At 40.1% G+C, this 24,625-nt stretch overlaps 1 protein-coding gene across 8 annotated transcripts in view; it reads right to left on the bottom strand.

Annotated features, from left to right (window-relative positions):
• Positions 1 to 22,567, bottom strand: part of LOC121337816 (myelin basic protein) — a 110,415-nt gene extending 87,848 nt beyond the window's left edge. For 2 of the 8 annotated variants that reach the window (XM_041408159.1, XM_041408162.1), the window contains exon 1: positions 21,854 to 22,162. The gene's annotated coding sequence lies outside the window, so the exon portion shown is untranslated. Of the gene's footprint in view, positions 1 to 21,257; positions 22,163 to 22,235 lie in introns of those variants that run through there. The other 6 variants (XM_041408158.1, XM_041408161.1, XM_041408156.1 and 3 more) reach the window with 5 other exon arrangements.
• Positions 22,568 to 24,625: the final 2,058 nt, after the last annotated feature.

Raw genomic sequence — 24,625 nt, 5'->3', positions numbered from 1 at the left:
CATCCAGCTGCCTCAGCACTATGCCACAACCACCTAGGGAGCTGAATCAGCTCTGTTGCCATGACCTGGCACTTCCCAATCCATGACTGATACAGCAGTAACTACACCTATGCCGGCTGCTTTGAGTAATTCCAAAAACAGCAGAGAGATTTTGCCTGGGGAAATGAAATTAAGTGTCTCCTCCCATCAATTCACCTTCTTACAGAGTCAGTCTAACAGATAACCTGATGGAAGCCTAGACCAAGCAGCTTTCCCACTTTCTTCAGAGCAGGAACCCATATTCCAACTAGCAACAACTACAGAAATGCTAGTGCCTTACCCAAGGAGAAAAACTTGTATTTCCAAAACTCAAAATAAAAAAAGAGATGGAAAAACTCTGTCCTACACAATAGATACCTATAATAATACACTTATGTTCACATCATGTAATTTATCTTCATCTGAGCAGTTGATTAAAAATAGGGGTTTAAAAACATATATAATTGTAACTTTTTTTAGCCCATTCTAGTCTGCCTGTTGGTATTTGCAGCTAAACAAGTCATTCTTGTCATCTTCCCATACACACCCACTGTCCTATAAAGAAGTTTATGATTTAGAAGTTTCACTGAAAGGCAGAAAAACACTTCTCCAAACCTTCTGAATATAACAAGAAATGCAATGGCATTACTTTCTGCAGGTTATGCAGTTTTAACTGCAAAATATCATTTTCTTACAGGAGCCTGAAAAAAGTTCACCCAGGTAGTCATCGGACTTTAAATATGTGATATTGTAATTGAGGAGTCAAAACAGTCTGTAAGCCAATCCACATGGAGCACTTTTATTGAACATTAATGGTTACTTCAAATTAAAAAGCATAAACTACTGAATGTGTATCACACAATGCTGAAAATGGATTTTAAAATATAATCTTACCTCTTCCCACACGTTAATTATGACTCAACAGAACTACACATAATAATAAAAGTATGCAAGGACTTACCTATTTACAGGTATCAGAACATAATTACTACCTTGTCCAGGAATATGTATTCATCACAGACTGATGTTGGGTAATAGTGCAGAGCTACAAGTGCTCCCAGCCTTACTCACACATGGGAAGGGTAACCAAAGAATATAAAAATATTTGAGGAATTAACTTAAAACTTCCTGCTAAATTCATAATTATTCTTACACAAGTAAACATGACGTTTTACTCCTATATACAGATCTTATCAGAAAAAAAAAAAGGTTAATTTCTTTTAAGAAATGTGCAAGTTCTCTTTAATTCTGGTAGACTCCTCATGTAAACTCTTAATTACAAACTTACCCAAGGTCTTGTGGTATTTTTTGTTGTTGGGGTTTTTTTTGTTTTGTTTTTTTTTGGGGGTTTTTTTTTGGTGTGTGTTTGGTTTTTTGTTTGTTTGTGGTAGTGTCAGATCCTAGTTACACAGCTTCCTGGGAAGAGAGCTGACACATTGCACAGCAGTGGCTGCCAGCTATATGGAAATCTCTGAGTGGTTTTTTCAGGCTCTCAGTGTGATACACATCTTTCCAAGGAAGCCTTTCACTTCATCTTCTTTCAAAACAAGACTGAGGCACTGGGCATGCCTCATCTGTTTCTTCAGAATTCCTTCATCGTGGCAACCAAATATTTCAACTCACCAAGGAAGAAAACCTCCAGCAGGCACAAAAGAGTGACCTGCAGCTAAATCCCTCAGCAGCCACAGTCAGATGCTTCACAGACAGATGTGAGCAACCACGTAACTAAAGTAACCTGCCTCATGGACAAAGTGCTCCACAGGAATCCCACCCTCTTAATTCAACTAAAATAATTTAATAAAATATAGCGCCTTAAACCTTTACAAGTTTCATTGTTATTTAACGCAGATATAATTTTTCATTATTGTGAAAGAGCGCAATACTTCCTAAATCAAATTGTATTTCACTTTTGACTTCCACAATTATACTTCTCTGAAAGAAAAACACATTATTCCAGACATATTTCCATCATGAATTATCAAAACCAAGATTTCAGTGGTGACCACAGCTATAAATCAGAGAAGTCAACAGGAGTTTACTACTTACAGATGTATTTAATCGTGCTTGTACAGTGTCTTGCAGATCACAGTCCTGACCTATCTAGATATTGCAGCAATTTTGATGTTTACAGATAACTGCATGTACCTTAGCAAGGACACTAGGCCTAGAAAACCACTCTGAGATACTGGGCAGGTTCTGAAACACTTTTACCCAAGAAAATACTCCCCAGTGCTAGCATAGTTGCTCAGTAATTTATACACACTTCATGTAACATTGCAAAGGACACCAAAATTATCTCATTTTCTCTAAAACCTTCTGCAACACTATGGCACATGAGAAAGGCTACAACAGCGAGAGACAATATATTCTGTGAAAAAAACATTGTTGCAAACTATTTCCTAAAACTGCCATAGGGTAAGCAGGACCCAAGGTTTAAGATGTTTCCTGACTGTTTTGCTAATCATTTTATTCCATTGCAACAAGAAGGATATTGCAAATTATGTTTTTCAAAAGCATGTGATTTCCAGGAATCTCACCTCAGCACACTGAGCATAGTCCAAACTTCATTCTAGACAACAGTGAGATTACAATGAAATTGCTAAGCCACATTTATTTTATTTTCTGTAGCGCTGGCTTTTCTTCCTTTTCTCTCCTTTCTTCCCTCAACCCACTCCACTCTCCTTGCTAGAGCACCACCCACCCTGTACATTAAGAAAGAGAAAATTTCTCAACAGGGCTCTTCTGCTTCCCAAATGGAAAAATGCTCCCCTAAGGTCATGTAGCACATGCTGGTACCTACACTCCTTTACGCAAACAGAAATCATCGATGACCACAGTCATTTGGCATTAGCCACATGTTTATTGTTTGTCTTCAAAACACTAAGATTAACAAAGCCCTGTGAACTCTGTGCCAATCCACCTGCAGGGTCATAAGGAAATTTCCTTATCACCTCCAGTGCATCTGAGGAGGGAGCCAGGTAGGACCCCAAAGGCCTGGGGCAAGGTACAGATGCACCCAGCATGTGTGAGCTCCGTCCCTTCTGCTTGCTGTGCTCCTACCGCTGTACCTACAACTGGGTCTTGACTAAATGTGGATTTCCTTGTAAGTACTCTGTGACTCTGCTGAGATACTTGTGCCTCTCAGCTATTCCCAGTCCAGGGAACAGAGAGGGCCACACATACACCACCCTTGAATGTATGTATCAAAAGGAAAATGGTGCCCTCCTACGAAGCTATGACTGATTTGTCTGTTTTTCTCTCAGTCACTAATATGAACAGGTCCACTTGCTACATGCTGTCTTTTATGCACAACACCACAACAAAATAGGCTAGGTGTCGTTATTTTCTTTTTCATACAGGTTCAGGTCTGCATAGTATACAACACCTTGGAGCTAGGACCAATTTTTCCAGCTTTCTGGAAAGGATCAGACACATTCATCGATTTTTTTTCAGCACCTATGTGCTTCACAGACAAAATAATTTGATACTACAGCAAAATACATTATCTTATGAAAAAAAAAAAAGACAAAAAATGGGACAGAGAAAGATGGAAAGTTTAAGAATAGAGACATATCATAGCCTCATTTTATCTATTTGTAAGATATGCAGTAGACTCCTAAGACCAGTGCTTATCACCATCAAGGTTTCTAAAGTACCATATTTCCTTTACAAATACACCTGCACAGCTGTGAACCTCAACATTTGGCCTCAGTGAGTCAACAACTAGAAGCAAGACATTTGTCCTAGATTCTTAAGTAGTCTTGAAAAATAGAAAACACCACACAAGAATATATAATCCAAGTGCAGTATTAACCAGAAGGATGAAAAAAAAGAACAAAATTCATATTCAAATCATGGAGAACTTCAGGCCAAAATAACAATCTTAACAGTACCAGAGGGGGGAAAAAAAAAAGCAACTGAGAAATTATACCAAAAATTATAATTGTTTGTTACTTGAAGACTTTCAGTTTCTGAGATTAAGGTATTCTGAAAATAGACAAGACATAGCACCTCTTTTCAGACAAAAATTTAAAATTGCCTAGAGAATAAAACCAAGATATATTCGATAACTCACTTTTTTTCCCGTTCTCTGCTTAGAAAAACCAGCCCTCTCCAAATGCTGAGCGGTATATTCTCCCTTTCAAAGTGAGGAAGGTTACCTAAGCTTCCCAGAGAACACAGGCACTTTGATGATCAGTATTTCATTAACACTTTGTGGAGACTGACTACAAAATGCACACCTGCAGTTCTAAACACACATGAATTAAAGGCACTGTATTCCTGCTCTTCTCATATTCAACACACTGACAGATGGGACAAGGAGATGATTCACCCCCTTCAGACAGCATTAGCTGTGCTGTGAGATAACACTGAATCACTAGATCCTTCCCAATTAAAAGGAGGGGAAAAAAAGTCTCTCTCTCTCTCCCTGACCTTTTTCTCTCTCTTCTGACTTCATATATGTTATCTATACTGCAAACATATCAACCAACAGGATGGATTTCCTGCAGATTCTCCTCTGTAACATTTGGCATGAATAATGATATTGTGAAAGGGTCTGACTTTCACCATACTCCGAGTTGACTCCCTTTGGCCCAATCTACTTCTCTACAGTCATGTTCCTCTCTTCCTTCCCATAAACACTCTGCCAAAGAGGCACAAAACCCAATGTTTCTTCTCTGAGACAGAAAAAATGCATCCTTAACTCTATGCTTGTATTTGTCTCTTCTTGTGCATTGTGTTTCTCACTTCTTTTTGCCTTCTTTTGCCTGGCTGAATTGTATGAGCATTTACACATGAAATCATGATCCTAAAGTTTTTTTTAAAGTAATTTGATGAAGACTCAATCCCTAGTATTTTAATTTGTAAGCATGCTGAAGACATGCAAGAATGTTCAAAATTCATGTGGCAGCCTCCTAAAAGACCACCATTATCAAGAGTCCATTAAGACAAACAAGATGGTTCTCCAGTCAGAAATGGTTTGCTATGCAAGTTGCAAGTGACACCTGATGAAACTTATATGCTCCTCTTCTCTGAACCAGTAAATAAATTTAAGAACAAAGTAACTCAGCTGTAGAGAAGCTATTTTTCTGGACTCATAAATGATTACCTACAAACACAGACACTTTGACCCCAGTTTGGGATTTTTCCCTGGTGATGACACACTGATTTACTTTTCCTTCTGAGAAAGGAAAGCAAAATTATTTTTTTTTTGCAAAGGATAATTGTATAGCTGAGAAATAAATAAACAATTTGTCTTATTTTCAAATAGAATTTTAATCCAGATGTTTTGGTTTTAATAGTTTAGGTCAGAGGCTCAGCAGGTTACAGTCACTAAGCTGTGAGTTGTTGCACTTGGAATTTTAAATAATTAATGAGTAACAGCAGCTGAAATCTGCATGAGGAACATCACCCTGACATAATTATTGTACTAGTGTGCTTCTTTAAATATGCTTTCAAGAACTCGTGGCTCGTACTTGAATGTTGTCTCATTTTATGTAACTCATAAATGTCATGTGCTAATGTTGTTTTCCCAATCTTTATTAGGTACATTCAAAGCCAATATAGAAACAGTCATTACTGAATAACTACTGAAGAGAACAATGACAGACCCAGGGGAAAATTTCCATTTGAACATGAGAATGTTCTAAATGTACACAAGACCATTATCTCCCCTTCTTTCATTAAAAAGAAAACCAGATTGTTTATTCCACGTTAAAAGGAAGACAAAAGCATGTGACAGGCCAAACACTCATTTTTTCAGCATGGTTTTCAAACGCAGTTCACTATTTATCTGCGTACAAAAGAAAAATATAACAAAATCCAGCAACATATCAAAATAATGGAGTGAGAAAATAAATGTTGCAATAAGGAGACTAGCAGTGTATTCACTTTCAATCATGATTAACAAAATATATCTCAAATCCACTATATGATTAAAAGCAACCTTGTATATAATATTTGCAGCACCCATCACAAGAATATCTTGTTCTTGAACAAGTTGAACTTGTAAACTATTTTACTGTTAACTAAATATTTTTTTAAACAGAAAATGTTGCAAATGCCATCATCTGTGATAGGGTCCACAGCTTTCAGCCAAGAGGGGTTCTCCAGACAGTACGGAGAAATAGCAAGGAAGTTCCTTCCTTAAAGGTCTTGCAACATCAGCAGACAAAACACATGACCAGAAGGTAAACCTTTCTCCCATATTACAGATATAGAGCAAAGGCAGAGATAAGTTAAGGACAGAACATTAAAAAAATACTTACAGCCCACTTGAGAAGCTTTGGCAGACATTCGGAAATTAAATTCAGAGTTGTAATTCTGAAAACCCGTTCTCAGCTATTCATAATGCCAGGGTTTGTACTCACAACACACACCTCCTTTCTTATTTTACAAGTGTTCCATGGCTTTCAAATTCTGCTATCAGTCACACAAAATAACACTCCAGCTGCGATGACACAGCCAAGAAGCTTCACATGATTTTACACCAGAACTCCATCAATATACAATGAGGTTATTTCTCTGACATCCTAGGTCTTCATTCAGCCAACTTTGTCTCAAACAAAGAAAATGTGAACTATCAAGCTCAAGATTATCACAAGACAAAGTGGAAACCACTGAAACAACCCACTCCCTGCCCTTTTTTTCCTAAGCAGCTATAGCAGAAGATCACCTATACTATGAGATAATAAGCTTGTGATTAGCGCACTCACACAGGATGTGGGAAACCAGGGATCGCCTTAGATGATACTGAAGGGAAAGATCAGTCTGGCTTGATCACAGGATAACTGTGAGTCACCAGTGTGATCTGGCAAGGGGAAAACAGATTAAAAAAAAAAGACAGACAAACAGACCTACATTGTAACATGAGGGAATATTTCCAGCTAAAACAGGGAAGAATTAAAGTCATCACACAAGCCACTAGCATAACATCAGCTGAATACAAGGTACACTTCTGGTCAGCCGTATCTAACAACATGAATTTTTTACTAGAACAGATGCGAAGATGAGGGGAGCAATAGGAACCTATTAGATAGAGATAAGGCTAAAAGCTTATAACATGTCAAGCTTAAGTAAAGCAAAGCTAAATGAGTGTTGGAGGAAGAGAAAATACACACTACCCACACCCAAGTCTAAACTGAAAGTCAGAATATTTCTAAACATCAGGAGAGAAGGGCTCTGGGATAACCAGAGGAGAGTAGAACACCTAGCTGTGTTGAAGACAGAAAGCAAGAGTCTGACCACTGTATTTCAGGGACTGCGTGAATGGTGTGGTTCTTACCATGGCAGGACAGCCCCAAATGACACAGGGCACTCCTCTGGCCTGGGAATATTTCAGTCCATATTTCTGAACAGTGTATCTGGAGCACTGGGGTGGGAAGTAGGGGGAGTGGGGGGCAGAGAGGGCCTACCTTTTTCTGCATCTGTTCATGCAGTGACAACAGATTGTAAAAAAGGATAAAATAATCAAAGCCCCAAACAAAATAAAATCACAAAACCAGCACTACTCTGGAAAGCAGAATCAGAAATTAAATAGGATAGCTTTTAGCCAGCTGGATTTCACTGGCATGAAGGATGCTAGACAAACAGACTTTATTCCCCACTCTGAGCCCATCCACTTTATCCTGCAAGGGATCAGTGTAAGTATGGGAGAGCTGTAACCCCCTCTGCACCAAGACATGATTTACTGAAGAAAGGGAACATGACTCCTGCTCAACAGCCTCTAGCTTGGCAGCCTGCTCCTTGCAGCAGGAAACACAGGTCTGAACCTTTGGGGAAAGAGCTGGAGCTGATCTCCATCTCAACCACAGCACAGCAGGGTCTTGGCTAACCAGCTCTTCTGCAAGTTTGTGAGCAGTGGCCCTCAGGAAACATTTGTGAGACACACACAAAGCCAACTTCTGCCCTCCGTAGCTCTGGGAACTGAAAAAGCAGCGAAACACACTTTGCTTGGATGGATACTGGCTTTCAGGAGCCTTTGCTCATTGGCTACATTGGGTGATATTCTGAGACATCGGATTTTGAGCACTAGATAGACTAGGGGCTTCATACAAGGCTCTTCAAGTCTCTTTCAACCCTATTTCCCAAACCATTTACAAACTGACTGCTCTTTTCATAACATTCCTCTAAGACTATATACCAAAAGAGTCCTTAAAATCCCCTTCTCAAAAACTCTGCAGTAAACACTGCTCCATGGAAATGCAATACTGAGTAACAGTTCCACAGTCTGTGACTGAAACTTTATAGCACATATGCACAGAACAAACTATATAACTAACTCTTCCAGCAATTTGGGCATCTCGTCATTGACCCAATCCATAAAAGCACTTCTCATTCCACACCTTAAGAGAGTTAAAACCTTTCAGAAGAGATACTTAGCTTCTGGTTTAGCCAAATTCTTTATTTCTTACTCAAACAATATCTCCACCCAACCTACTACCATCCAACTCTTAACTCACCTATAACACTTTCAAACAACAACTACTCATGGCATAAATACAGTAATTAATACAAGTTACTATACCTGAATCAAAACCTGTCATTTAACATTCACATGAGTTAGCTACAAGTGAAAGCAATGGTTCTTTTATTTATCATAGCATCATACTTAAACCAGCTTTTATTGAATTGCAAGCAATTAAGTTATACCAATAGGATTTGGCTGATTTATAACACATTTTTAAGTTGAAATTCAGCTATATAAATTAACAGTTATGATAATGTTACAGCTAGTTCACTAGCTGTATGTTCACTCCCAAATGAAAAATCCCTTCTTTATTTCAACATTGCTCCACTGTGGTGTCTAATATTTAGTCTTGGCATTTTAAGACCTTAAAATAATTCTGAATGACCAAGCCTGCCTTTACTAAGCTAATGCTACTGTTTTCACCACCACCTTCTTTTGGTTCATCCAGTAACACTAAAGCATTACTGCTTACAGGTAAGTATCTATTAGTAAATCCATTCTCAATTTGGTATTTGAGCATCTGTAAATTAATGCCAATTTCCAAAACAAAAATACAGCAATGATAGGGACAAAAAAAAACAAAACAAAACAAACAAAAAAAAAAAAAAAAAAAAAAAAAAACAAAAAAAAACCAAAAAAACAAAAAAAAAACCCACAAAACAAATCCAAACAAAACAAAAAACCACAACTGTTTTCCCCATTTACTATCTTGAAGCACGCAAAATTCACTCAGAAAAAAACACAGCTCCACCCCCAAAACCACAGCCTTCATAGCATCTAGCAAAGATGCTTAAAAGCACTCCGGATTCTGTATGTTTGAAGCTAAGCAAAGTGGAAAGCAATTACCACCAGAACTGTTTTGGGTTTTTTTTAACATAGTTGCATGTAAACATTTCATCACTTTGGATAAATCATAGTGCACTTTTTTTCACTCTTACATTCAATTAGTCATGCACGTAAGTTTCTCGTATCTTGCCAACTACATAATATAAATAGCCTGCCCTAAAGCACTTAAAATGTCACCAGATATTGGTGGTCTGCTAAAACGGAGGAGGATTGCAGATCGTACCACAAACATCTCTCAAATGCCACATGGGGAAAGGTGTAAGCAGACAATAACAGAATCAGATGCACAGTGATGCCAGCTCCAGTGGGACTGGAACATGCACAAGCTGATGAACAAGAGGGGTCACAACACTGCAGAAACAAAGGCACCTCATAATTTTGGTACTGGTTACTATTTTGCTCTTTTCAGGTCATAACACTCGGACAATACAATTATCTTGCCCATCACTTGCTTACCATCTGCCCATTGAAAATCATCCACTCCCAAACATAACCCAGAATATACAATTTTTTCACAAAAGAGTTTTTTTCATGCTCCACCCCCACAACCTGCCTGATCCTATACTGTAAATACAGAATTTGAAAGCAGAGGAGAGCTTCTCTCTTGGCCAGAAACTCACTGTATGCCCCACCACAAGGCTACTCTGCATTCTCTTCAGTCTAAACTGTAATTTCTGGCCTCCCAACAAAATACAAATAAGAATAACTTCAAAGATTTCTGAATTGCAGCAATCTTTCAATTGAGAAAACTCAAAATGCCTAATAAGTTACATGAGAAGCAACTTATTTAACTGACACTACAGGAGTTTTTATACAACCAAAATAAGCTGGAATTGAGTCAACCTACTCCAAGGCAACGCCTCCCTCAAGCAATTAAAAAAAAAATCCCAAAATTACTCAATACCATGAAAAGACATATACAGAATAACTTTTTATCTATTATATATTTAAAATCAGTATGGCAACAAACCTTAATGTCTTCAAATCTTGCTTTCATTTGATCTTACTTATTTAGGTGGTCTTTTCTTATACAAGAAAGCCCATTGATAACTGTTGTATTTGTTTGTATCGGGAAGACACTGCAAAACCAGTTTTTATGCTTGTGTGTGCCAGTATTATTGCTGTAATGCATGAATGATTATGAAATTACTTAACTGCCTTTTTCTAAAGCCCTGGTTATTCCTCTCAGGTTAAAGTACAGAGTGAGCTGATTGTGAAATACATTTAACCATTTGTCCATTTCCAAATGTAATATTCTACAAATACTGTATTTGCATGTTAATCTTTTATTTGCAAAAATAAATTATTTTCTAAACTGAACATGAAGAAAATGTGATTTTACACTTCACAAGTAAAGTATAAAACCAGTTCCTAAAATATGAAAGAGAGAGGCATTATAGATAAAAGTAAGAACTTAGATATCTAAAATTTACTGTAGAGGTACCAATTACTATTCATCATTTAGCATTTGACTTTTTCCCCTCCATGCATTTCTCAGTCTCTGTTTAGAAGATGCCAGTATGATTTTGGAATACAAGTAACATCACGCTAAAATACTGACAATGATTTGCTAACTATTATGATTTTTTTCCTAAAGTATTAAAGTCTTACTGCAATTAAACACTACTGGAAGCATTAAAATCATGAACTAATTACCCCTGCCATTCAAAACATTTTGTGAATACTGTATTTCTGATTAATTCACTGCTGATTAGATGGTTTCTAGAACATTTCTAAATTGTAGAATTTAAGTCTTACAGTCAGTGCAGCTACTGCTCCTTTGGAAATGTTTTATTAAATATATTTGTAACCTTAAGGGGCTTTTCACATCCTGAAAAATAATGCAGTTAATTAAAATTAATATCTAAAGGACAACTATCATCATGTGACAAAATTATTTTGATACCTGATGAACTATACAGAGTAATAACTGCTCATCAGTAACAGAAGATGGAAAATTAAGCACCTGAACCAGGCAAGTGGTGCAAACAATAAGATCTGAGAAACACTGAACTCCCCAGTAAGTCTTTGTGCACTCACTATTCAGCATCATACAATCAGGTTAAATTTCTTTGCTTCTTACTGTGCGCAAATCAAGCAAGTCTCAGTTTTGCTGTGGATCTTGCTGCATTTGACAGGTGCTGGTGTTTTCTAAAGACCACCTAAAATTATGAGTGATAGGGAATATCAAAATAGTGATTATCAGAAAAAAATCCACGACATAATTAGAGAAGTTGTAAAAGCACATTAACAGTAGCAACGAACCAAAAAAAAAAAAAAAAAAAAAAAAAAAAAAAAAAAAAAAAGCGAACAACTACCAAAAAAAGAAGTTTTAAATGCATACCAGAAGGCAAATATAGATTTTTTTTTTCACACATCCTGACACCTGCATATGCAATTCTTTTACTGTCAAGCTAATGGCAAGATAATGGAAGTAGATCAATACAAAAGAAAACCCATGGCAAAGCCCACTGGCTTTAAGCAGATCATCAATATAATCATTAACATGCACTACATCAAGCTAAAATAATTATTAAACTTACTGTCACTTTTGCTGTCACCTTCTTGTCTGGTAAATTCCTCACACACACACAGGGAGCAAGAATCGCTCTAGAAGCGACATCCTGTTCCTAACAAACTTGTTCCCCCAGGTCACATGAAGTCCTAGCTTATTCATCACCACATTCCCAAAGATGCAGGTGCTCGATCCTGTGACCAGCATGCACTCATCACCTACAGATGGGCAGCAACTGGGCACCAGAAAAGAAGTGCAGGAGAGGGATTATGCACAGGTTACGAAGTCTGAGGGATCACTAGGAAAGAAAACACCACAGTCCAAGCCTACTTCCATTGTTTGTTAATCTACTTCCACAGTACATTCTGACATATGCCTGCCTGCATGTCATTTCTGGGCATATTAAGGAGAAGATGGTAATTGGGAATCACCAGGATGGATTTACAGAGGTTAAATTATGCCTAACCAATATGATTGCCTTCTGCCATAAAATGACAGATTTGTGGATGAGACATCACTGGTGTCACCCACCATTCCTGATTTTAAGAATACTCAACAATCTCTCCTGCAGCAGCTTTGTACCTAACCTGATCCAAGTTACAGCACAGATGGGTAAACTACCAGGTGATAAAAAAGCCCAAACATCTCTATCATGAGGCTGAAACAGCAGCTCTTGATGGTTCACAATCTGCCCATGGTTACAAGGTGAACAGGTTAGGGACCCAATCCTGTTTAATTTCTTCTACAGTGACCTGGCAGAGCACACAGTAAGTCTGCAAACACTGCATTTATGGGTGTAGAAGACACACTGGAGGGCAGGGTTGCCATTCAGACTAACTCAGATATGGCCAACAAAAATGTCATGAGAAAATAGCCTGAAGACCAGCTTACTGGGGAACAGCTCCCCCAAAAAGAAGCTGGAAGTCCTGGCAAGCCATGAATCAGCTCTGCAGCTGGCAGCAAGGAGAGCTAACAGCTTCCCAGGCTTTGTAAATGGAAACACAGCCAGTGGATTGAGGGAAGCAATTGCTCTGCTTAATGCACAATCCACTTCTCTGGTGTCTGCACTACCAGGTCTGCTTTTGGATCCCCATTATGAAATGTCAGCAGGAGCAAGTTCAGTGGAAGGCCACAAAGACAGCTGTCAGCCAGAATACATGTCCTGTGAGGAGAGGCTGAAAACACTGGGATTGTTCAGCCTAGAGAAAGCTTTGGAGCACGTGGTATCAAATTTTCAATACCTAAAATAAATTACAAAAATGATGAGGCCAGGCTTTTCACCAAGGTGCATGGGGGCAGAACAACATCAGCTGTGATCTGGGAAGTTGTAAATATGTATTAGGTAAGGGGAAAAGAGACACAGTCCCTAATGGCAGAACATAAACTGCAGTTAAGAATTCTAAATAGCTGCTACTCAGTGCTTTACCACGCAACTCCATTAAGACAAGGAGCATACTTTTGTTGTTGCTGTATGCTGTTTGTGGCCTTGCTAAGGCCTAATGGACAAAATATTACTCACAGGGATAAAACATGCAAGCCATTTACAATAAAAGGCCAATTATGTTGCAAAGTAGTTTTCATTACTTCTTTCTCACTCCTTCCAGGGGCACAAAAAATTATTACTCGTGGCTATAATTTCAGCCTTCAGTTGGAACCAAATATCTTCCTACAGTGCTTTCATTAATAAAGAAGGCTGTGGCGTTCAGAAGTTAGAATTAAGAGGAGAAAAAAAAAAAAACAACCAACCAACAAAAACCCCAAACCCAATAATGAAACCACATACAAAATATTTTACCACTGGAGGAGGAGAAGAATGGAGTATTTCACAACCCACCCTCCACACGGGCCAAAGTTTAAGATTAGCCTTCCAACACCAACACCCCTGCACTCAGCTGAAAAGCACCTACTAAAATTTCCATTAAAGCAACAATTTTTCCATGTGAGCCTATTATGGGTTATTTCCCATTTGACAAGAGTATCTTTCTGAAGAACAAAACCAAAGCCAAATTACTGGCTATCTTCCAGGTGAACACACTGAGTCAGACTGAAAGCTGTGCAGAAACTTACGTGCATCTCTTTTCCAGGAACAAGTCGGGGCAAAGTAATAGTACAGATAAAAGATAACACAAAAGACAAGTCAGGGAGTTTCTATTTGTAGGAGCTCTGCACTTCAGTGAGAAGTCCGTCAGTAACTTCCAACATCTGAGGAAAGAATCTAATAGTAAAAGACTCAACAAGAGTCAAAGCACAAGATAATTGCCATTTCTCTTCTTTAAGTCAGTCTCAATTATTTGAGCATGTATATTAAGCTAAAAACAGCTATAAAAAAAATCCATCTTCTTTTCACTTTCAGAAAAATAAAAGGAGCAAAAACACCAAGGCTGACTTAAGAAATGTGGAAAGGTTCTACTCATAACCAATTTTTTTTAATATATGAAGAACAACAAGCAACCACTTTCAAAACAGTTTGCCACTGTTCTTTAGTCAGCCTTCCAGGCACTATGTTTTTTTCTTTTAAGCTAAGCAATGTACAGATGAAAATGTCTGGAATGAAACTGCTGATGATTTTTCAGTGACCATTTCACTGAAGAGACAAATTAAAATGGGATCACTGGGTAACTTTATAATGGATTTTAGTAATTCACAGGATCATGAGTTTTACTCTGATTTTAGCTCTCTAGAGTGGTGTGAGCTATCAAAACATTCCAAATGCAACACAGCAGGGATCCGAAAGTTTCCTATTACAACGATTATATCATCCTTTATAGATAAAGCTCCAAGGCACACACCAATCCCCAAAGTTATGTTCTGTATTGTTTCATCAGTATTTTATTCCATACCACAGAACTACTGGAAACACAGGTCAGTTATTTTCTTTCATTTGGTTTCAGACTTTGCTGTCATAATTTTCAGTATAACAGGTCCTTTCTGGACACAAACTTGTACAGCCCTCCTCCACAAAAAAAAAAAAAAAAAAAAAAAAACCACCAGCATATGCACAAATCTGCCATAATTTCTTCTGTACCTTCTTAATGCTCTAAGGGACAAGTATAGTATTTTATTTTAATCACTGTAAGCTCTGTCAGATAATATTCCAACACTATTTTTTGTCCAGAGAACAAGATGACAAGAGAGTTCCACTAAGGACTCTTGTTTTTAGAATTAGAAGAGAAGAGCAATGCTGACATCCAGGAAACAACAGCGTTGGAGAAGGATAACTGAAAAGCATTGCAATACATTAGAAAACATCATAAAGCAATGTTTTTCTATAAACCATGAGGTATTGTGGATGATATGGAACTGCCATCCCCAGAAGTGATGAGTCTTTTCTAAGATGAACTGGAAGTCTAGGTAATTGAGGAATTTGTCACAAACTGCAGGAATGCTTCCTGGGAGTCAGTACTGTAGGAAGCTGATAGAGGCTCTAAATATATACACATATTATTACATATATTAGTCAGGAGAAAACGGCAACAAGCTAGGAGATATGTTGATGCGACACAGGTGTAGGTACAGGTTTGAAGGGCAGAGGATAGTAACAGCTGTCACTGGGATCTGCAGAATTGCTGCATTAAAAAAAAAATATTTAAAAAATCTAGGCTTTATCTTCAAGGCACTAACCCAGCCTGAGGGATGAGAGATTTGGCCACCTGTGTGGATAGGCTGGAGGTGATACAAAGTGATACTGTTAGGTTGGTGAGGAAGAAGATCTGAGGGGACAGCACAGACCATCTCTACCATTTAATCCAACCAACATGAAGCCACCCTACCTCACTTCAGTTTATCCATCTGAAATCTATCAAGGAAATATAGGAAAGTCAATTATAAACAAAAATTACAGGACAACTGTCCTTTGGGTTCCAAGGCTATTGCTATATTGGAAACTATGATTTTACTGTGGCAGTTTTAACACCTTAAGTCCAAAGATGAACAAACCTCAGGACTGGCCTTTTACCACCATACCACCCTTCAGCAAGATCATGCCCAGAACAGATGAAGCAGTTGTACACTGTCCCCCAGAAGGCCCTTGAATAACCAGAATACAACTGCCTTCTAATCTGGAAAGTTTCACAGCCCAGTTTATAAATGAGAAGAAACAAACCCCCAGAAAACTGACAGGTCACTGATAGCACAACAGCTGTATTTCAGGACTTCTCCAATCTTCAGGGAAAAATACATGCCCATTGAGGTGACAGGCTGTTATTGCACTACAAGAGCCCTTGACCTAACTTAATCCACATAAAACCATTATTTTTCATGGTCTTTCATGTATTCACAAGACCAAACAGAAAAACTGGTTCAAAAATGCAGCCAGAATGGTTTTATATGTGTCTGGTAGTACTGATCTCTCACACTCACACTGCAAAGTCTCCTGTAAGTATCTGAATTCCAAGGATAGCTATGAATTGTCCAACTGCATCGTTTCACCTGAATTTTGTGACTTCCAAGTAAGAAGCAAGCTAAGAACAGATTTTCACTTGTGATCCAGCAATTTCAACTCTTTCAGCAGAAGCCAAAGACAGCACCAGGTAAACATATTAAAAACACACGACATGCCTGAATTATTTTAGAAAGAAAACTTGGTTTGTATTTGATTTTGCTTTCCCTCTCACCTCCATAAGAGTTAGACACTAGATCCCCACAGTTGTTAGCTTCACCAACCTGGAAAGACCTGAATTTAAACATTTCCAAATGTTTAAGCTTTCTCAAGTGTTTAAAAAAATAAATACTAAGAATTTCAATTGCACACACTAAGGATTTTTACAAGTGTTGAAACAAAATCCAAAAAAAAGTCAGGTTTAAGAAACATCTTTTCTTCCAACATGCCAAACAAACCTAGTACAGCTGATATGTTGATAAAAAATTGGTCAAATTTTAAGAAAAATTAATATAAAACCTGCTATTTTACCTTCATTGTATATTTATTAAAAAAAAATGTTCTGACTTGATCAGTCTTTTCAGATTTTTTACCTTCATTGTATATTTATTAAAAAAAAAAAAAAAGTTCTGACTTGATCAGTCTTTTCAGATGTATTAATTTCCTTGTTTCTCCCCTTTGAAAGGGCTTCCAAAAGCTCCAAGGGGAAAAAAAAAAAAATAAAACAAAAAGGAATATTTATGTAAATATTTAGAAAACTAATTTCCTCACTGAGCTATTTCAAAATCACTTCAGGACCGAAGAAAAAAAAAGCCTGAAAATGTCCATGTTACTTTTTGTTTTTCTCTCACGTGCCTTTTGTGTGGGCTTTCCTGGGTTATGTCCAAGATCTACAGCTATTCCAAGCAACAGAACTGGGATTTCACAGTTACTGCAACTGATGCAAGAAGCCTCATAGGAATTATCTCACTCTATATTAACCAGAGTTCTCCACTTATTTTTAACAGAGCATTTTGAGAAGCATAAAGCTTCTTTCAGAATATGAAAGCCCAAAAATGTTAAAATCTGAATACTGTTGTCAGGAACTGTTTAAGTGTCTGCTATTTAGAAATTCTTTAGCTACTAATAAATGTTCATAATAGATCCTGAATCCTTTAAAGAAAATAGTAGTAAGCTGTGTGTCAATCTCTACAACAAAAAGTTAAACCCAGGATGATCAACCTTTTACAGAAGGGTCAGTCTCTGGAAATGTCTCAAGAAAATTGATAAAAGTGACTGATATGCTTCCCAAACATCTAGAAAATATGTTTTTAAAAGCCGTATCTAGAAAAAGTGTTTTAAAAAACCCCAAAACCCCAAAAACAGCTGACAAAGCAAGAAAACATGAGTACAATTTCTTCTTTAGAGAAGTTAGTAAGATTGTTAATCATAAACATAACATCAGAAATTATTTAATACTACATCAAAAAGTTCACATGACATAAGGATTCAAATAGGAAAATGTTTGGTATGAGTGGTGATTAGACTGAAGAAGATATTTCTTCATGTGCTACTAACACAGGAAAATAACCAGAGAAATGAACATAGAAAATCCATAGTCATCTGAATGAAATTATTAAGTAAAGAAAATCTTAAACTGATTGTGACAAAGCCTTCATTCACTGCCACTGAATACATAAGATTAGGCACTATCACTGTCTCCCTAGGGGAAAGCCATCAATGAAGTTTTGTTCAACTCTTTCCAACCACAGCTTAGCATAACTATTTTGTCTAAATTCTCACGTTGGCAAAACCTTTAGAGAACTGTGTTTCAATTGTGGCACCTTGACTCAGGGCTCAGTCAGCACCAGCATATTGTGCTCCTCCCGCTCGAATGCAGCACTCACAGGTTGTCTCCTCGGGCTGAGAACAACCTGCCTGCAGAATGACCCCAAGGCCAGAGCCAGAACTAGGACTGAAGGCTACAGTAGCACAGCTCCAATGCCATATCCACTGCAGCCAGCCTCTGCCTTGGGCAACTGGATTGGTCTCTCAGAGATGAACTTGTTCATTTTGTATCGAAAATTTCATTAGGTCCAAATCAAGCACTCTGTGCAGAAGGGTGGACACCCTGGAAAATGGATATTGACACAAGAAATATGCAAATAAAGTACTGAAGCCTAGAGTTATGTGTCTGAAATTCCAGTTGCACGAGTGATTTGAGCAGTCAAGCTCTAAAGCATATACCCTTTTTCTGATTCTTCTTCCACTGGCTGATAACTTTTTAATACATATAAATTCAGGCTTCTTCAGACATTACTATGTGCCACTGATTTTTTCTTCGACGCGTCTAACAATTCTGGACACCTTTCTGTCTTTAACAGGGTATTTTAAAGAATCCAGAAAAATTCCTGTTTTATAAAAGATTATCAGCTGTCTGTATTTAAAACAGCAGTTTCTGACCAGCTGCTCTTCATCACTGCTGTTCTTTATTTAAGAGCCTCACGTCAGGAAACACAGATAAGTTTCAACCTGATGTCTTGCCTGAAAGAAAAATTATTCAGGTAGTTAAATACCACAGGACAGAGCACTTTACCAATGATCCAGAAGTCTCTGCTGTGCTTTAATCTGTGGCAGAATTTATACTTGAAACCTGTATGCAAGAGTCTTAGACTGCAAATCTTCCAGCCTTCTCCTCATTAAACACTAGTTATGCTTTAAGTGTTTTAACCAAACAGTACTAGATTTCATTGATATTAGTCCAGTTACAATAGTGACTGTCAAAAATTGTTATGTTCTCATGTAAATTAAATTAATTTAGTTCTGGTAGGTGAAAGTTTGAGCCAAATGGCCAGGTTCTAATATATGAGCACCAATGTATTTTCACAACTCTCCCTTTTGACAGCAAGAGTCTAACAGAAAACAGCAGCGTTTTAACACTGAATGACTTCTGGTACTTATGCTTCAAGTAAGCATGAGATGCATATTTCAGCTTATTCGGCCTTCTCTCAACAGTTTATAATGCATTTCTCCTGTCACAAAAATCATGTAACAGAGCAGTTAGAGCCTAAATTTGATGGAATAAATAACCAAAGTGGCTACTTCAACCATATAGGTAATTTATATCAAGTACTGAATAAACCCTAACAAAAAGAACAAACAAGAAATTTTTGGATACACAACTGCAGGGACACTCACTCAGGTTGCTCTCCTGCCTCATCCCACCATTACCACTCCATGGACCTTCACATGTAATGTAACACACCACAAGTACTCATCTTCTCAAACTTTCAGAACTGAAAAGAACTGGAAGCACGTCCCACTTATGCTATTGATTAATGGGGTGACCAGTGTCATCTCGGTTGTTCTCTGTATATCTGTTCTTGAAAACAGATATGATCCTCCCCTGCATGTGCAGGACACTCTGAGTTGATTACTTCCAGAATTCTGACAAGCTTGTCTTTAACAAGGTTGTAAGGCTCTAGGTGTCATATGGGAGCTAGCATAATGAGAAACAAATCCCAATGTAAGAACAATTCTGTCATGTAATTTTTCATAAATGCACAAAATTAAACAATTATAAGTATGAAACTATTTTTAATGAACATGCTCCAATTTCTGTCATTAAGAGTCTGCGGTGAGCAGAAATTTATCACCTCAATAGCGACTGTAACATTCACTACATTATTTATATTAACTATTATGATAGAACAGGGGCTTTGAAAGTCTGTGAATATTATTCAGCTATACGGAATGGCATAAACTCAATTTCTGTTCTTAATTCTCTACTTACAAATTCAGTGAAGCTGACTATACATTGTATTCATGGCTTTCTCCCAACTCAGTGAAAAATAATTTGAATCCATTTCATTAAGACACCATGCTTTGCCTTTTTCTTTTTATTACAAATATCAAGCTCTATTTTAAATGCATTATCTCAGAGCCTAATTCATGAACAGCACTTGGAAAATTAATATCCCTCAATATAACTCCTGTGCCATGGGCCTTTGTAAACAAGAACTTGCCCTCTGACCATCTTATCAATGATTAATAATGATTAATAATGTCTGTAGAATGCTTCATCTGGTTACCTATTTCCTCAGAGACTGAAAAAAACTACTGTGTAGAATCAAAGAAGGAAAAACAAATTTTGTGTTGGTCAAGAGCAAAGGCGACACTTCTGCCCATGGGAGTGGCTTAGCCACAGCTGCCTGGAGAGAATATTCTAGGGAAGCATCAGTGCAAACTTTTCCTTTCCAAAGGTCCTCTCTAGGCTCTCAGCAGTAGAAACTTGGGTATAGCCTGTTATGGCATTGGAAATGCTCTCATTGGTGCTCTTTAGAATGATCCAGAATGCAATCCATGACAGACAGAGCCGATGTAACCCATAGTCCAAGAGCTTTGATGGACTCATACCAGTAATTACTAACTGCCCTAAGACTATTTAAAGATTTTAGAGAACTGTTTCCTACTTGACTGCCAAGAGTAATCAAATCATTAACATAAACCAAGACTATTCTCTTACTCTGTTATTATTTACCTTGACTGACAGGGAGCACTTCATCATCCTTCCAGCCAGGTGTTTCAAGCCTTTATACACAACCACCCACAATCTACAGGTTAACTTGTTTGTATCTGTTAACTGGCAGTACTCCACGCCAACAAAATTATATTAGTCTCAGCTCATTAAAAATGATTAGTGCATATAATAGAAATAAACCAGTGCAATATATATGCTATCACTCCTAATCACCTAAGACTCAATTCTGCTTCCACTGAAGAGGGGGAAAACTTCAGTTTCTCTGCAAGAATTCGTTATTTTCCCAGTGCCTTCATAGTATCTCCATCAACTTTACTCCAAACACAGCATCTGATATACTGAAGAGCACGGGAAATACTAGCAGGATGGACCTACTTAAAATTGCATGTTTACATTCTTCCCAAGGCAAACCATGCAGCAATTTTTAAAAAAGTCCCCACAAGCGTACAAAGGCACTAGAAGTACAGCCTTTGCTAGGGCCACAGCTCATCCCACACGGAGACACAGTTACCTCAAACACCTCCAAGCCTCCCCAGCGAGCGCCCAGCCCTGGCACAGCCTGGCACGCATCAGAAGCACGGCAACTCCGAGCCGAGCCCAGCCGGTCAGGGCGGAGAAGGTGCCGGGGCGCTGGACAGGAGCGTCCCAGCGGCACCTCGGAGTGGCCGCAGCCCCATGCCCACCTTCCCCAGGGAAACTCAAGGAAATCCCTGCGAGAGCCGCGCAGGGGCCAGCGGGGAGGACAGCGCCTGCCCCGCTCCTCAGCTCTCCGCCAGCGCCTGTCCTGCGCCGTGGCCCCGTGAAGTGGGGGGAAAAAATGAACAAAACAAAACAAAAAAAAAGGAGAAGCTGTCCGTTTCGGTGTAAGGCTCCGGGCACGGCGGCAATGTGAAACCGGAAGGCACGGCACGGACTCCCCGTCCTCCCGCCCGCTTATGTAAGGCACGGCCGCCCCGACGGAGGGGGAGCCCCGCGCCCCTCGCCGACACCTGCGGGGGCCGGGCAGCAGCGCCTGCCCTCCCCGCCGTCCCCAGCTCCGCTCGCCCGCTCCTCAGGCACCTGTCCCGCGGGCGGGATCCCTCCCCGAGGGAGCCCGGGGCCACCTACCGCTGCCCGCGCTGCCACCTGCCCAGGTGTCCCGCAGCGCCGCACGTCCTCCGCCGAGCCCCTCGGCTGCCCCGCCGAGCAGCACGGGACGCGGGCTGCCGCGGCGAAGAGGAAGAGGAACAAGGCGAAAGGCTGCCCGCCCTCCGCCGCCCTGGGGGAGCTGCTCGCTCTGCCGCCTCCCTCCCCGGAGCACAACAACAACAAACACGGCGGAGCGGAGCGCAGCGTGCGGGGCGGGCACAGCCCTGGAGCCGCCGGTGGTGGGGAGGTCCCGGCTGCCCCTCTCTCCTCCCCTTCGCGAAGCCACCCGGAGAGAAGAAAAGAAAAACCTCTAAAAATAATAATTGTAATAATTAAATAAAATGAGTTAATCACAACGCACCCTGTGTATCCTCCTGGGCTGCGGCGCTCCAGGGGCTGCATGCAGCGGGCGGGGGCAGCCCAGGTGCGATGGGATAGCGCGCACAGGCACCTGCCTCCCACCGGGAGCGGCGGCCAGGTGAGGGGAGAGGCAGGGATGGAGCAGGAAGGAGGGAACCTCCGCGCCGCGTTCAGGAGCGCGCCTGGGTCCCTCCCGCCGCCACACAGCCGCGCCTCCTCCGGGGGGCGAGCCGGGAGCTGCCTCCGCTCGGTGTCGGCGCTGTGCGCCTTGTAGCCTTGCTCCTTCCTGACCCCAGCCCTCCCCTTGGAAGCCCGGCGGCGGTTCCCGGTACCTGTGCGGGAGGTGCGCCCGGCAGCCGCGCCCCGCCGCCCGCCCGCCCGCCTTGGCAGCCGCCGGCAACCAGGAAGGAGCAGCGGGAGAGAGCTCCCGCCGGCGGAGGCGGGCAGGGCAGGGCAGGGCAGGGACCCCGGGGGCGAAGGAGAGATGGGGCCCCGTTAGCCCCGCGGGGTTCCAGCTGAGAAAAGGATGCGAGTGGCTCTGGGCCACTGGGAGCTGCGTCCGGCCACGGTCTCTGCGAGGAGAGCAGTGGCAACCTACCTACTGGGCTACCTACCTGCCTGCCTGCCTGCCCTGCCCTGCCCTGCCCTCCCGGGCCCGGCTGCCCTGGGCCGGGGACTTCCTCCTATAGCTGGGTTTACTGGGATCCTGATAAATCTGTTGCCCAAGGGGTGGCGGGAGGGATAGCCAAAGGGACCTGGAGTTTTAGACTCAAAGTCACACGCCCGCAACAGAGACCTGGTATCGCCGTGCTCTGCCTGGTCCGAGGCCCACGGCACATCTCGCTGTTCCAAAGGGAATCCCACGCTGTCCGATGGAGCCCAGGACCCGCTGTGACGATAGCGCTAGGCACAAGCAGACTTCAGCCACCTTCGTGGGATGAAGGTCCAGAGCATGACCCCCGGGTGTTGGGCTGTTTGGAGTTCAGAGGGATGAGAAACTGCCTTTTGCGTTTCATCCAGCATTTGGGGACAGTTCTCTTGCTTGAATACTTTAAGCAGTGTTTCCATTCAGTTCAAAAACACAAAAGCTCAAAGTAAATTTGTATTTTTTTTAAAGTTCATTGGTGATTAGCATCTCTGTTGCACCTGCACCATGTTTAAACCTCTGTAAATAGAGGTTTATAACTCTACGCCAATTTCTCATTATGTAAACCTTTTTTTGTCTTGCTATTCATCTCCAAAGATGGAGGAGTATTTTGGGCCAGATTAGAAATTCTATGTTTTCATGAATAAACAGTTATTTGTATAAATATTTCCATTGTACGAAATGTACATCCTAGCTTCCTAATTCCTTACAGTGGAAAGTGAGAAGTTTACAACATTAGTCTCTATTGAATGTGTGAAGACTACTGTGCAGATAAAATGCTGGAGTGTGAGTTAGAAAAGGTCGCAGAAGGAAGGAAGTTTTGCAGAGGAAATGAAGAGGCGGAGTATCACCATTATGAGCAATTCAAAATCTGGGAATTTTATGTTAAGGATACATGAAATACTGCTTTGAATCATCTCTCTCCTCACACTTCTTCACTGGCAAAAAGGTACCACTTCCTTTCTTGGAAATTTGAGGAAGATACTAAATGAGTTTGATACTTTAGCTTTGTGTACTTTTAAATGTTAACTTTGGTAAAAAGCATGAAAAAAGAAACCAATGCTTAACAACTTTAAGAGACAATACTCAATGTCAGAGTTTGGGTGGTCATCTCTGTCTTTTCTTGCATAAAAATCTCAGGGGAAAATTAGATCCAAAAATCTCATCTGATCACACCCTCAAGAAGACAGATGAATAAATTATGGTAATCAGATTAGAACCCAAATCTTGCATTCTTTCATATTATATGTAGGTTTGAGCTAGCATAATTACCCTTTGGGCAGTGGGACATATATTTACACACATGAACATCTTTGCATACAGATGTGCATACAAAAAAACATACATTTTTTTATATGTGTGTCTACATTGCACACTTACTTACATTGCCTGAATGTCCATGAAGGTTTGAGGAGATTCACAGTTGCATAGTGTGCATTGTCATACAGTATATGGGGAAAAAAAAATTTAAGGGATTACTGCCCTTGTACAGCTGTGTTACCTGGCATAGCTGCAACATCTCTCTCTTGGTGTGTTGAACATCTGACTCCTGTTCAGTTTGTAGTTTCCCCTACTGTTCCAGGATTTTTGTATGTAAGCAAATGTGAGTACACGTAATTACATAGTCAAATCAAACTTCTGTAAAAAACACTGGAATCACTGGACGGCACTGGTAGCTAGAAATATAGACATTCTGATTTGTTCCTTGTAGCTCTTGTACTAATGAATGCCAGCTCCTGGAAACA

This window comes from Onychostruthus taczanowskii, unplaced genomic scaffold (genome assembly GCF_017590055.1).
Source record: "Onychostruthus taczanowskii isolate IOZ18803 unplaced genomic scaffold, ASM1759005v1 scaffold29, whole genome shotgun sequence".
NCBI classification, from domain to species: Eukaryota; Metazoa; Chordata; class Aves; order Passeriformes; family Passeridae; genus Onychostruthus; species Onychostruthus taczanowskii.
The sequence above is the reverse complement of the archived record's forward strand: the minus strand, read 5'-3'. Positions and strand labels throughout refer to the sequence as shown.